This window comes from Bos grunniens, chromosome 24 (genome assembly GCF_055505025.1).
Source record: "Bos grunniens cultivar Pamir isolate PY7600 chromosome 24, Bosgru_T2T1.0, whole genome shotgun sequence".
NCBI lineage: Eukaryota > Metazoa > Chordata > Mammalia > Artiodactyla > Bovidae > Bos > Bos grunniens.
The window spans coordinates 53,207,932-53,222,854 of record NC_141188.1 but is presented as its reverse complement, the minus strand read 5'-3'; the positions used below and the strand labels follow the sequence as shown (position 1 = coordinate 53,222,854).

The following is a 14,923-nucleotide window of genomic DNA, read 5'->3' as shown; positions in this document are numbered from 1 at the left end:
ATTTTCTGTTTTTATTTTCATGTGTGTAGGTGGGAGTGGTGATATCTTATTTCTCCTGAGTCTATGGTATAGAATCACTTGGGAAAGCCATCAGTTTCAGACTCCTAAAGTGTTGATGTATATAATTTTAGTCTAAATTAGACTCATTTTTTCAAGACTCGCTAGCAAAGTTACAAATCTTAACCTTACTCATTTTTGCCTACGTGCTCAGCGTACTTGTTTGTCTATGGGAGGCCAGTCCATATTTCCAACCCATTCCCATTTTGGACAACGAGGAGGGGCAGAGAAAAGGGGGGCACATGCCTTTTCAGATCTTTTTTCTGAGCCAGGTGACTTCCTTTTCTCTTGGATCTAAGAACCGGGATGCCATTTTTTAGCCAGTCTTTTCAGGCCAGGAAAGGGATCAGACAAGATAGTGGTGTTCTCCAGTCTCTCTCCTGCCCTGAATCTCTGAAGCCTCCTTGGGAAGAGTGGAGAGCCTTCTCAGCAGTGTCTTCTCGCCATGCACAGTCATTTCCTTGCCTATCAACTGTGCTATGAACTGCAGCAACTGCCACTTGAAAGTCCAAGTTCCACCTCTATGACTTCATCAGCTCTGTGATATTATGTACCTGTTCAACCTCCCAGAAATTCAATTTCAATTATGCAAAATCTCTTTAAGGCATTTTATGGCCATTAAATTATATAAAACTATGTGTTTGGTTAGTACTATGGTCAGATGTACCCAAGAGAAAACTATACTGCAGTACTTTAAAACACAGAGATTTGGGACTTCACCAGTGATCCAGTGGTTAAAACTCCAATGAAAGGAACACTGGTTTGATCCCTAATCACTAGAACTATATGCCACACACCTCAAAAAGATAACAATCCACATGCCACAACAAAGATCAAAGATCCCGCATGCCACAACCAAGACCCAGTACAGCGAAATGCATAAATACTAAAAAATAAAACCGAAAAACACAGATATATTTGCTTCACACAGGCAACTCGGAGGGCGAGATAGTTAAGCGTGTTACCTCTGATCATGGGCCCTTCTGGGTTCTTGCACTACCATCCTTGTTGTTGGCTTCTGTTGCCATGACATCAAGATAGTTCTTTCACTTCAAGCCTCGATTCATTGTTCTGGCTTAAAAAAAGGAGAAAGTCAAAATGTCCCAGGGGAAAATAGCAAAAGTACATGTTTGCTGAGTCTCTCTCTTTTGAAAAATCATCTGGGAAGCCTAATCTAGCAGCTTCTACTTATAAGTCAATAGCCTCATCAGGACATTTGGCCCCTTGTGGACCCAGAGCAGTTTGAGGAAAAGGATGCTTTAACCCAGCACATGGACACCTTGAGCAAAATAATGGATCTACTAATACAGAAGAGGGGAATGGATATCCAGGATTCATCTTCCATATTGTATAAAACACACTGTACAATGCCTGCACAGATACAGCTTATCCAAACCCTTTCCATTGTGGAAAGCATAATCCTACCTCTCGATTACTTTGCCAACAAAGGTCTGTCTAGTCAAGGCTATGGGTTTTCCAGTAGTCATGTATGGATGGATGTGAGAGTTGGACTATAAAGAAAGCTGAGCACTGAAGAATTGATGCCTTTGAACTGCGGTGTTGCAGAAGACTCTTCAGAGTCCTTTGGACTGCAAGGAGATGCAACCAGTCCATCCTAAAGGAAATCAGTCCTGAATATTAACTGGATGCTAAGGCTCAAACTCTGATACTTTGGCTACCTGATGCAAAGAACTGGCTCATTGGGAAAGGCCCTGATGCTGGGAAAGATTGAAAGCAGGAGGAGAAGGGGAAGACAGAGGATGAGATGGTTGGATGGCATCATTGACTCAATGGACAGGAGTTTGAGTGAACTCCGGGAGTCAGTGATGGACAGGTAGGCTTGGCGTGCTGCAGTCCATGGGGTTGCAGAGAGTCAGACAAAACTGAGCACCTGAGCTGAACTGAAACACCCCATCCTTGAACTTCTCTTATATATATTATTTTACTTATAGGAATGTTCTCTCATTCTCTTTTCTCCCAAACAACATATTCATGGAATTTTCAAAGTTGAAAAACATCATGAATCATGTGGCCCCACTTTCATAAGAAGTCTGAGACCCAGCTTGTACATCATAACTGGTTCCTGCTGACCTTTCTAAATCCAGTACAGTACACACTGTTGCAACTATTACTGGCTGGCCAACTCATTCTCTAAATATAATTTCTCCTTCTGAATGCTGTACTTCCTTTCTCATCTATTGTAGACTCAAAATACTAATTTAAAAATCATATTGTTATTCTTTAACCCTGTGGGCAGCCACAGTGACAATAGTACCTCTCCAAAGCAACTCTTGCTCCAAACATCCAGCCCTACCCTATCCAGCAGGTGGCCTTGACCAGCAATGAGATCCCTACAAATGGTCTCCCGCTCTGGGTGAGGGCTGCACTATACACTGGTCTGCCTGCAAAAATTGCAGCCAAGCCTCACAGCCAGCTGGTCTGAGGGTCAACCTCACTCACCACTGCAAGCACAGCCATTCTGGCCCATCTGCATAGATGGCCCATCTGCCCATCATGCGGTCCACTCACTAGAACACCTGACTTGGGTGACCAAGGGGATTGTCCACTGGGCCCCAAAGGACATCTTCATCATAAGATCCCTGTCTCAAGACTGAGACACAGCTGATATACTGAATACACAGAAAAAAGAAAAAAAAAAAAAAAACACAGCAAGTGAGGCAAAATGAGGAGACAAAGGAATACCTTCCAAACAAGAGAACAAGACAAAACCTCAGAAAAGAACTAAACAAACACAAGCAATTTAGAAGATAAAGTGTTCAAGGTGAGAGTCATAAAAATGTTCACTAACTTAGAAGAGCAGAAGAACTTAGTGAGAACATCACCAAAGAGAAGATATTGAGGAAAAAAATCAGAACTGAAGAATATAATAACAGAAATGAAAAATACACTAGAATGAATTGAGAGTATGCAGAAAGATGCAGAAAAACAGAGAATGCAGAAGGATAGATTGGCAATCTGGAGACAGTATATTGGAAGTCATCCAATCAGAACAGGGAAAAAGAAAAAAGAATTTTTAAAAATAAAGTTAAATTAAGAGACCTCTAGGACAACATTAAGCACACTAACATTGACATTATAAAGATTCCATAAGGAGGACAGATGAAAAAAGAGAAAGAAAATCTATTTGAAGAAATAATGTCTGAAACCCTCTTTAACCTGATGAAGGAAACATTCATCCAAATCCAGAAAACACAGAGAATTCCAACAAAGATGAACCTGAAGAGACTAACACCAAGACGCATTATAATTAAAATGTCAAAAGTTAAAGAGAGATTCCTAAGATCAGGAAGAGAAAAACAACTAGTTGAGTACAAGGGAACCCCTTTCCCCACTAGGAGAGTCAGCTGATTTTTCAGCAGAATCTTTATAGGCCAAACGGGATTGACATAATATATTCAAACCACTAAAATAAAAACTTACAGATGGAACACTCTAGCCAGCAAGGTTTGCATTCAAAATTGAGGGTGAGATGGTTTCTCAGATAAGTGAAAGCTATAGGAGTTAATCACCATTGCTGCTGCTGCTGCTAAGTCGGCAGTCGTGTCCAACTCTGTGCGACCCCATAGACGGCAGCCCACCAGGCTCCCCCGTCCCTGGGATTCTCCAGGCAAGAACACTGGAGTGGGTCGCCATTGCCTTCTCCGAATCACCATTAAGCTAGCCTTATAAGAAATGTTGAAAGGACTTCTTCTAATAGAAAAGAAATGACCATAACTAGAAACACACAAAAAGAATATAAAAGAAAAAACTCTCCAGTGTAAAGGTAAGCACACCTATAGACAGTGGACCAAACACCTACGAAGTTAGTACGAAGGGTAAAAGACAAAAGCAGTATGAGCAATTATACATAAAGTAGTTAAATGCTACACAAAGACAACAAGACAATAAGTATGACATCAAAAACATAAAACGTGGAGAGGGACTAAAAATGTAGTGTTCTAGAACGCGCTTGAACTTCAGCAACCATCAATTTAAAATAGACATTTATATACAGTTATATATGAACCTCAAGGCAACCATAAACAAAAAACCTATGACAGATACAAAAAAAATATATATAAAGAAATAAAATGTGACACTAAAGAAATTCATCAATTCACAAGAGAACAAGAGAAGAAAGGAACAGAAAGAGCTCCAAAAATAGTTAACAAATGGTAGAAAGTAAGCTGAAACTCCAGTACTTTGGCCACCTCATGTGAAGAGCTGACTCATTGGAAAAGACTCTGATGCTGGGAGGGATTGGGGGCAGGAGGAGAAGGGGATGACAGAGGATGAGATGGCTGGATGGCATCACTGACTCGATGGACGTGAGTCTGAGTGAACTCCGGGAGTTGGTGATGGACAAGGAGGCCTGGTGTGCTGCAATTCATGGGGTCGCAAAGAGTGGGACATGACTGAGCGACTGAACTGAACTGATACGTGTATCAATAATTACTTTAAATGTAAATGAACTAAATGTTCTAACCAAAAGACATAGGATGGATTGAGCAATACCAGTATCATAGTCACATGAGAGACACTGCCTTTAATTCTGCCATTCAAATCTATAACCAGTAAAAACATCTACATCTCAATAAAGGTTCCTCTGTCCCGCACACCAGGACACCACAGAGATCCACATCTCCGTACACCTGCAGGTGAATGGACCAGAATACACAGAGGAGGGGGGACTGGGGTAACAGCAGAGGTGGTGCCCATGATAGCGACCCCCTCCCCATGGTGGCTTAGCCAGCTGCCCAGAGAGCTCAGGAACAGCAGGGGAAACAGCACATTCAACTCCAGCGTCCTGGAGCAGCATCCATGGCCACAGGCATGCAAGCAGCAGCAGCAGCTGCAGTGGGACCCGTGCCTTTCTCCCTCCATCTGGAGAGGCACGTGGTAATTGGACAACACCAGAAGTAGCAGAGGCACCTGCAACCCCAGCTTACCCCTTAGCCTCACCCAACAATGGCAGTGTCTGCAACCCAAGAATCTCCAGATACAGTGGAGGTGTCCATCATTTGGTGTCCCTGAGAGCCACACCGGTGGTACCAGCAGCACTGGCAGTACCAAGGCGCTAGCATTCTAGAGGCAGGAGCAGTGACAGCGAGGGCCTTTGGCAGAGGCCATGAAGGGGGAAAGCGCCGGTTCTTGCATACAGCCAGAGGCAGCGCAGGTAAAGAAACTAAAACTTGTGCTGTACCGCCACCTACTGAGAAACAAAAGAAATGTTTCTAATTACCAATCTGTTGAACTGTTGGAATCAAATAATAAAAGGTTTACCTAAAGAAAGGTATTCACTATTTCAAATGTGTCAGCAGAGAAACAAGTCATAAAACAACCAGGAAAAACCACAGTAGCACACTATCACAAAAAGAAAATGACGATTCTTTAGAAATCAAACATAGAGTCACAAAATATTGTGATCTAATTGATAGAGAATTCAAAATAGTTGCCATGAATAAATTCAACAAGCTACAAGAAGGCTCAGGAAAGCAGTTAAATGAGCTCCGAAATAAAATGAATGAACAGAAGGAAAATTTCACCAAAGAGATGGGAAGTCTAAAGAAGAACCAAACAGAAATTCTGGAGCTGACGAATTCAATAAATGAGAAGAAGAATGCATTAGAAAGCATTGGAAATAGAGCAGGCCATATAGAAGAAAGAATTGGTGAGCTCAAAGATAGAATTATAGAAATTACATAGAGGAGAGAGAAACAGGATATAAAAAGTGAAGAAATTCATGAGAACTATCCAACTCCAGTAGAAAGGGCAATGTGAAGATAATGGATATCTTAGGAGAAATGAGGGCAAGGGGATCAGAGACTTTATTCAAGAAGTAAGAGCTGTGGATTTCCCAAACCTGGGGAAGAAAATGGAGAGACAAGTCCATGAGGCTAAGATACACCTAATCTTGTCAACAAAAAAGACCTTCTCCAAGACACATTATATTAAAACTGTCAAAAGTCAGTAGCAAAGAGTTTTAAAGGCAGCTGGGGGTCGGCGGGGAAAGATGGTAAAGGTCAAAGGAAATCCCATTATGCTATCGTCAGGAGATTTCTTAGCAGAAACCTTACAAGCTAGGAGTGGGACGAAATACTCAAAACATTGAAAATTGAAAACTGTCAGCCAAGAATACTCTGTCCAGCAAAGCTATGCATCACATATGAAGGAAAAACAAAGGCTTTCTGAGACAATCAAAAGTTGAGGGAGTTAATCACCAACAGACTAGCCTTAAAAGAAATCCTGAAAGGAGCACTTCTACCTGAAAAACTTAGAGTTATATAATAAGTAGACACACAGAATCAGAAAATGCATCTCTGTATCAGAATATATTGTTAAACAGTTAAGTATAGCATAAAGGTTAAAGAGAAAAACACAGTAAAAAGTTAACAGTAGCTACTTCAAGTTTGACATAAACTCACAACATAGAAAGGGATGATTTGTGACAACAAAAAAATGTAAAAGGAGAAGAAGAGAAGGATAGAATTATAGGCAAATGAGGACAAAATGATATCAGCAGAAAAAAGACCATCTCACTTATGAGACATTTTACAAAATCCTCATGGTAACCACAAAACATACATCTAGAGCAGAGACACAAAACATAAAAAAGAGCAAAATGAGGAAAACATCATACAAAATCACCAACACAAGGAAAAAGAAACAATGGAAATGTGAAGCAAACAAAAAACCAAAGATAAAATGGCAGTACTAAGCTCTCATCTATCAATAAATACCCTAAATGTAAATTGGCTGATTTCACCAATCAAAAGATAGAGAGTGACTGGTTGGACTGAACCAACCATGTGCTTTCTCCAGGAGACTCAGCTCTAAAGACAAAAAAGAAAGTGAAGATATGAAAAATGATACTGTAAGAATATTTCAGTCAAAAGAAAATACTCATAATAGATAAAACAGACTTAAAACCATAAATGGTAACAAGAGACCAAAATGGATATTATATACTGATAAAAGGATCAATTCAGCAAGAAAACATAATAGTTATTAATATATACGCACCTAACCCAGGAATGTCAAAATATATAAAGCAACTGTTAACATTCATAAAGATAGAAACTGACAGCAACACAATAATAGTAGGGGGATTTAACGCCCTAATTGCATCAATGGATAGATTTTCCAGACAGAAAGTCAACAAGAAAATACTGACTTTAATGAAAAATCAGACCTGTGGACTTAATAGATACATATAAAACATTCCATTCAAACATAGCAAAATACCCTTTTTTCTCACATGCACATGGGTTGTTCTCAAGGACAGACTATATACTGCAGCACAAAACAATAAGCAATAAATTTAAGAAGATTAAAATCATACCAAGCATCGTTTCTAATCAGAATGGTGTGAAACAAAACAAAACAAAAAAATGAACTTCAAAAAGGTTGGAAAAATCACAATATATGAAGACAGAACAACATGCTACTGAAGCAATAAAGATATCGAAGAAGAAAATGTTTGAAAAGTTGAAGATAAGTGAAAATGAAAACATGAAATACAAAAACCTATAGGATTCAGCAAAAGCAGAAAGTAAGTGCAGATCCCCAGCGTAGTTTACAATCCACGTTTACCTTTACAGTCAGTCCATCATATCTATGGCTCCACATTCACAGAGTCAACCAACTGTGGATCATGCAGTGGGCTAGTACTCAATTAAAAAAAAAAATCTGTGAATAAGTGGGCCCACGAAGTTCAAACCTATGTTGTTCGGTGGTCAATTGTACATAGCAATACAGGCATAACTCAAGAAACAAACATACAAAATCTCAAATAATCTAAACTTAGACTCAAAGAAATTAGAAAAAGAAGAACAAAACCAAAAGTCAATAGAAGGAAGGAAATAATAAAGATCAGAGTCAAAATACATGAAATAGAGACTACAAAGACAATATGAGATTTAAAAATAAAAACACAAAAACCTAAGCGCTTGTTTTGTGAGAAGATAAACAAAACTGACAAACCCGTAGCCAGATTCAGTAAGAAAGAAACAGAGAAGTCTCAGATAAGTAGTATCAGAAATGAAATAAGAAAAACCACAATGAATACCACAGAAATACAAAGGATTTTCAGAGAATACTATGAAGAGCTACGCACCAAATTGAACACTCTAAAAGAAACAGATAAATTCGTAGAATCACACCACCAAGACTGAATAATGAAGAAACAGAAAATCTAAACAGATCAATCGTTAGTAAGAAAATTGAAACACTAATCAAAAATTTCCCCCAAAACAAGAGTCTGGGACTTCATAGGTAAGCCTGTCTTCAGACAGTCTTCACAAGTAAATTCTGTCCAACATTCAAGGGAAAGTTAATACATATCTTTCCTAAACTTTTCCAAATAACTGAATAAGAGGGAACACTTCGTAACTCATTTTACAAGGGCAACGTTACCCTGATACCAAGACTAAACTAGGACAACACAAAAGAAGAAAGGTGTGGGCCAGTATCTCTCAGAAACACAGATACAAAAATCCTCAGCAAAATATTAGCAAACTTAATTCAACAATACATTACAAGGATCACACACCATGATCCCATGAGTTTTACTGCAGGGTATGCAAGAATGGTTCAACATCCACAAATAAATCCATGTGACACACTGCATTAACAAATTAACTAAAAATCCTATGACCATCTTAACAGATGCAGAAAAAGCATCCAGCAAGACTCAACATCCATTTACGAAAAGAAACTCAGTATACAATCAATGTACCACAACATAATAATGGTCATACGTGACAAATCCGTAACTCATATCATATCCAATGGTGAAAAACTAAAAGCTACCCAAGGTGAGAAAGAAAGATGCTCAGTCTCACCACTTTTATTCAACATAATATTGTAATATAATATAATATTGTAACATAATAATAATACTAGAAATCTGAACCAGGAAAATTAGGCCAGAAAAAGAAATAAAGAGCATCCAAATTGGAAAGGAGAAAGTAAAATTGTCACTGTAAATGGCATAATTTTATGTATAGAAAACACTAGAGAATCCACCTAAAACTACTGGAAATAATACATATAGTAAAGTATTTGTAGGGTACAAAATCAACATGCAAAAGTCTGCTGCATTTCTATACACTGACAAAAACCAGTGGAACAAGACTAGAAAACAATCCAGTTATGAAAAAAACACAACCGCAATGAAAAGAATAAATTAGAGGAAAAATTTAACCAAGAAGGTGGAAGAACACTAACAAACAAGAAAACACTTTTGAAAGAAACTGAAAGTGATACAAAAACATGGAAAGACGATCTGTGTTAATGGACTGCAAAATTAACACTGTTAAAATGTCCCTATTATCCAAAGCCATCTATAGATTCAATGCATTCACCATCAAAATCTCAGTAACATTTTTCACAGATATAGAACCAAAAAATTCTAAAACTTGCTTCAAACCAAAAAATACCCAGAGAGCCAAAGCAATCTTAGGCAAAAAGAACAAAGCTAGAAGTATCACACTCCATGATTTCAAATTATACTAAAAAGCTGTAGGTCTCATCAAGCAACATGGTACTGACAGAAACACACACACACAGATCAATGGAGCAGACTTTCAGATTCCACAAATAAACCCAAACATATATGGATAATAAATTTACAACAAAAAGCAAAGGATAGAGAAAGGATAGTATCTTCAATAAACTGTGTTGGAAAAAATGGACATCTACAATCAAAAGAAGGAAACTAGACCAATACTTAACCCATTACACAACGTTTCACATAAAATGGATTTAAGACTTCAGTGTAAGACCTGGAACACAAAAACTCCTAGAAGAAAACAAAGACAGCATATTCTTTGACAGTCTTAGCAATGGCTCTTTGGAATGCCTCCCACAGACAAGGGAAAGAGAAGAAAAAACAAATTCGACTACATCAAATTTGAAAGCTTCTGCACAGCAAAAGAAATCATTAACAAGGTGAACAGATAACCTACTGATCAGGAGAAGATATCTGTAAACCATATATATGATAAGTGATGGATTTCCAATTCACATAAAGAAATCACACAATTCACTATGAAAAAAATTAACCAATTAAGAAATGGAGACAGGACCTAAACAGACATTTTTCTAAGGAAGATACAGAGATGGTCAACAGATATACTAAAAGATGCTCAACATCATTAATCATCAGGAAAATGCAAATCAAAACCATATTGAGAGATCATCTGTCAGAACAACTATTATGAGAAACACAAAAATAATAAGTGTTGGAGAATATATAGAGAAAAGGGAATCCTAGTGATGGGAATATAAATTGGTGAAGGTACTATGGAAAAATTATGGAGGGTTTTCCAAGGACTTTGGGATTAACATGTACTGCTGCTGCTAAGTCACTTCAGTCGTGTCCAACTCGGTGTGACCCCATAGACGGCAGCCCACCAGGCTCCCCAGTCCCTGGGATTCTACAGGCAAGGACACTGGAGTGGGTTGCCATTTCCTTCTCCAATGCATGAAAGTGAAAAGTGAAAGTGAAGTCACTCAGTCATGTCCGACTCTTCATGACCCCATGGACTGCAGCCCACCAGGTTCCTCCGTCCATGAGATTTTCCAGGCAAGAGTACTAGAGTGGGGTGCCATTGCCTTCTCCAATGAACATGTACACACTGCTATATTAAAAACAGATAACCAACAAGGACCTACCATATAGCACAGGAAATTCTGCTGAATATTATTTAACAATGTAAATGGGAAAAGAATTTGAAAAGAATAGATCCATGTATAACTGAATCACTCTATTGTATACCTGAAATTAATGCAACATTATTAATCAACTACACTCAAATATAAAATCAACTTTTTAAAGAAAACCTGAAAAATAGGACAATCTAGCAAGCCTACTTTAAGGTATTTATCTGAAGAAAATGTATGCACACCTTCTGTTCATCACACCATTAGTTGCAATAGCCAAAATATGGAAGTAACCTAGGTTTCTATCAATAGATGAAAGGATAAAGAAAAAAACAATACACACAGATACAATGAATATTCAGTTCAGTTCAGTTGCTCAGTCGTGTCCGACTCTTTGCGAACCCACGAATCGCAGCACACCAGGCCTCCCTGTCCATCACCAACTCCCGGAGTTCACTCAGACTCACGTCCATCGAGTCAGTGATGCCATCCAGCCATCTCATCCTCTGTCATCCCCTTCTCCTCCTGCCCCCAATCCCTCCCAGCATCAGAGTCTTTTCCAATGAGTCAACTCTTCGCATGAGGTGGCCAAAGTACTGGAGTTTCAGCTTTAGCATCATTCCTTCCAAAGAAGTCCCAGGGCTGATCTCCTTCAGAATGGACTGGTTGGACCTCCCTGCAGTCCAAGGGACTCACAAGAGTCTTCTGCAATACCACACTTCAAAAGCATCAATTCTTCGGCGCTCAGCTTTCTTCACAGTCCAACACTCACATCCATACATGCCCACTGGAAAAACCATAGCCTTGACTAGATGGACCTTTGTTGGCAAAGTAATGTCTCTGCTTTTCAATATGCTATCTAGGTTGGTCATAACTTTCCTTCCAAGGACTAAGTGTCTTTTAATTTCATGGCTGCAGTCACCATCTGTAGTGATTCTGGAGCCTAAAAAAATAAAGTCTGACACTGTTTGCACTGTTTCCCCATCTATTTCCCATGAAGTGATGGGACCAGATGCCATGATCTTCGTTTTCTGAATGTTGAGCTTTAAGCCAACTTTTTCACTCTCCACTTTCACTTTCATCAAGAGGCTTTTGAGTTCCTCTTCACTTTCTGCCATAAGGGTGGTGTCATCTGCATATCTGAGGTGATTGATATTTCTCCCGGCAATCTTGATTCTAGCTTGTGTTTCTTCCAGTCCAGCGTTTCTCATGATGTACTCTGCATAGAAGTTAAATAAACAGGGTAACAAAATACAGCCTTGACGTACTCCTTTTCCTATTTGGAACCAGTCTGTTGTTCCATGTCCAGTTCGAACTGTTGCTTCCTGACCTGCATACAAATTTCTCAAGAGGCAGATCAGGTGGTCTGGTATTCCCATCTCTTTCAGAATTTTCCACAGTTTATTGTGATCCACACAGTCAAAGGCTTTGGCATAGTCAATAAAGCAGAAATAGATGTTTTTCTGGAACTCTCTTGCTTTTTCTATGATCCAGTGGATGTTGGCAATTTGATCTCTGGTTCCTCTATCTTTTCTAAAACCAGCTTGAACATCTGGAAGTTCACGGTTCACATATTGCTGAAGCCTGACTTGGAGAATTTTGAGCATTACTTTACTAGCGTGTGAGATGAGTGCAATTGTGCAGTAGTTTGAGCATTCTTTGGCATTGCCTTTCTTTGGGATTGAAATGAAAACTGCCCTTTTCCAGTCCTGTGGCCACTGCTGAGTTTTCCACATTTGCTGGCATATTGAGTGCAGCACTTTCACAGCATCATCTTTCAGGATTTGGAATAGCTGAACTGGAATTCCATCACCTCCACTAGCTTTGTTCGTAGAGATGCTTTCTAAGGCCCACTTGACTTCACATTCCAGGATGTCTGGCTCTAGGTCAGTGATCACACCATCGTGTTTATCTGGGTCGTGAAGATCTTTTTTGTACAGTTCTTCTGTGTATTCTTGCCATTTCTTCTTAATATCTTCTGCTTCTGTTAGATCCATACCATTTCTGTCCTTTATAGAGCAGGAATGAAATTTTGCCATTTGCCACAGTATGAATGGACCTAGAGGGTATTAAAGTCAGAAAATGACTAATCCCATGTAACTCCAATTATATATGGAATCTAAAAAACAAATGAGAAAAAAAAAAAAAGAAAATAGAAATAGATTCAAAGATAGAACAACATACTGGTGGTCCCCAGAGCTGGGGCCAGGGGTGGGGGTGGAGGACTGGGTGAAGGGACTTAAAAGATACAAATTTTCCATTAAAAAATAAGTCACATGGATATAAGGTATAGAACAGGGAATATAGCTAGTACTATAAAAACTGTATGGTGATAGGCAATTAATAGACATCAATTTTTAATGTATATAAATATCAAATAACTACATTGTAAGCCTGAAACATAATACTGCATGCTGAATATACTGCAATTAAAAAGAAAGCAGTGTTAATATATTTTTGTCACAAATTTTCTATTCTGTAAATAATCATCCATTAATTACAACAGAAAAGGAAGGGCAGTAAATAGACACATTCAATACAAGCAAGACAGAACATCAAATCTGCTAAGTGTGAAATAGAGGAGAATTTACAAATCCCAGGAGAAAACTTTCATTTCCTTATCTTTTGAAACTCACATTTGAATTATCACACATATATATATACAAAGAGCAATTGTGACATCAGAGGACATTTCTTAGTCTTCTGTAAAATCAGTTACTATATTGCAGTGACATCTTGTTTTTCACCCTTACAAAATGCTAACTAAATGGTAAATATATAAAAAGAATTTATATTTATATAACTAATTTTCAGTTTTCTAATCTCTCTCCTTATGCTGTCTTTTGACACTTATAATCCATATTAAAATTACATTCATATTTACAAATTAGTTTGAGAAAAATGATGGACTTGCCCAAAGTTACACACAAGAAAGTGAAAAATATAGTTACACACTAGAAATTGAAAAATTCTGATTTAGTATCTGGTTCTCTTTCTCCCACCTCTCTAATTATTGACCCACTGGTAAAAAAAAAATTTGCTTGGAGTCAGAAATCGGAGGAGGGTTTATGTGCTGATTGAAAGAAATGTTTTTGTTTATCTTCTTTTTCCAAATTAGGAATATGATAGTCTTGGGAGGAAAAAAGCATTTTCAGGTTCAGTGGTTTAGCTAAAGGCTCAAGGCAATAAATTTGCAACAAGACTCAAGTTTCTAATCTGTACTCTGTAGCTGGCAGAATAGGTGAAATTCATCATGTCACTTACCTTCAATTAACTGCTTCAATTTTCTCAAGGAGCAAGCCAAGGAGACACAATCACATACTTGTGATTGATATATTGAATTCAGAGCTGATCACTCTTCTTTATAACCCTCCCTTAGGTTCACTCACCCCACTAAGGGAAAGACCTTTGAGTCATCTTGACCTCATGCTGACACTTCTGTCTACAGACTAACTGCTAGGATAGACCAAGATCTTTCATTCTACAGTTTTCTTAATTCATTTACTAAGTATTCATTCAGTCATGCACATGGTCTCTGAACCACTCCAGGTTCTGGGACTACATGGGAAAAAAGACAAAACCCGAGGCCTGGCTGTGCCTACATCCCTATAAAAGAGAGGAGGAAAACACAGGAAATCTGCCACATGCTACTGTGACTGTAATAGCAGTGCATCACAAGGCAAAATGAGAAGACTCTCTCCTGTCCAGTAACCCAGAGGACACTGAAGAGCAGACCACCCAAAGAATGGTTCCAGGGATACCATGAGGCTACACGAGAAGAGGAAAAGTATACAGTATAACCACACAGTTTCAACAAAATCTCTGAATAGCCTGTGAAAGTGAAAGTTAGTTGCTCAGTTGTGTCTAACTCTTTGCAACCCCACAGACTGTAGTCCTCTAAGCTCCTCTGTCCCTGGAATTCTCCAGGTAAGAATACTGGAGTGGGTTGCCATTCCCTTCTCCAAAAGATCTTTCCAACCCAGGAATCGAATCTGGGTCTCCTGCATAGCAGGCAGATTCTTTATTATCAGAGCTATAAGGAAAACTCTGGCAGATAGTTTAAGTAGAAACAAAAAAAGGAAAAATCTTGGAGAATTTGGTCGTTGGATACTGGTATATTACAAATTTAGATGATCCAAGTGTACTGCATTTCTCCAGGCAAAATAAAGCCCAGATTGAGGCCACGCATCTGAAGCATGAT

The 14,923-nt window shown here is 38.6% G+C and overlaps 1 long non-coding RNA gene across 1 annotated transcript in view; it reads right to left on the bottom strand.

The window, feature by feature from the left end:
* Positions 1-1,022: 1,022 nt before the first annotated feature.
* Positions 1,023-14,923, bottom strand: part of LOC147346296 (uncharacterized) — a 32,693-nt gene continuing 18,792 nt past the window's right edge. Inside the window, exon 2 of the long non-coding RNA XR_015153507.1 lies at positions 1,023-1,132. This is a non-coding gene — a long non-coding RNA (uncharacterized LOC147346296). The remainder of the gene's footprint in view (positions 1,133-14,923) is intronic.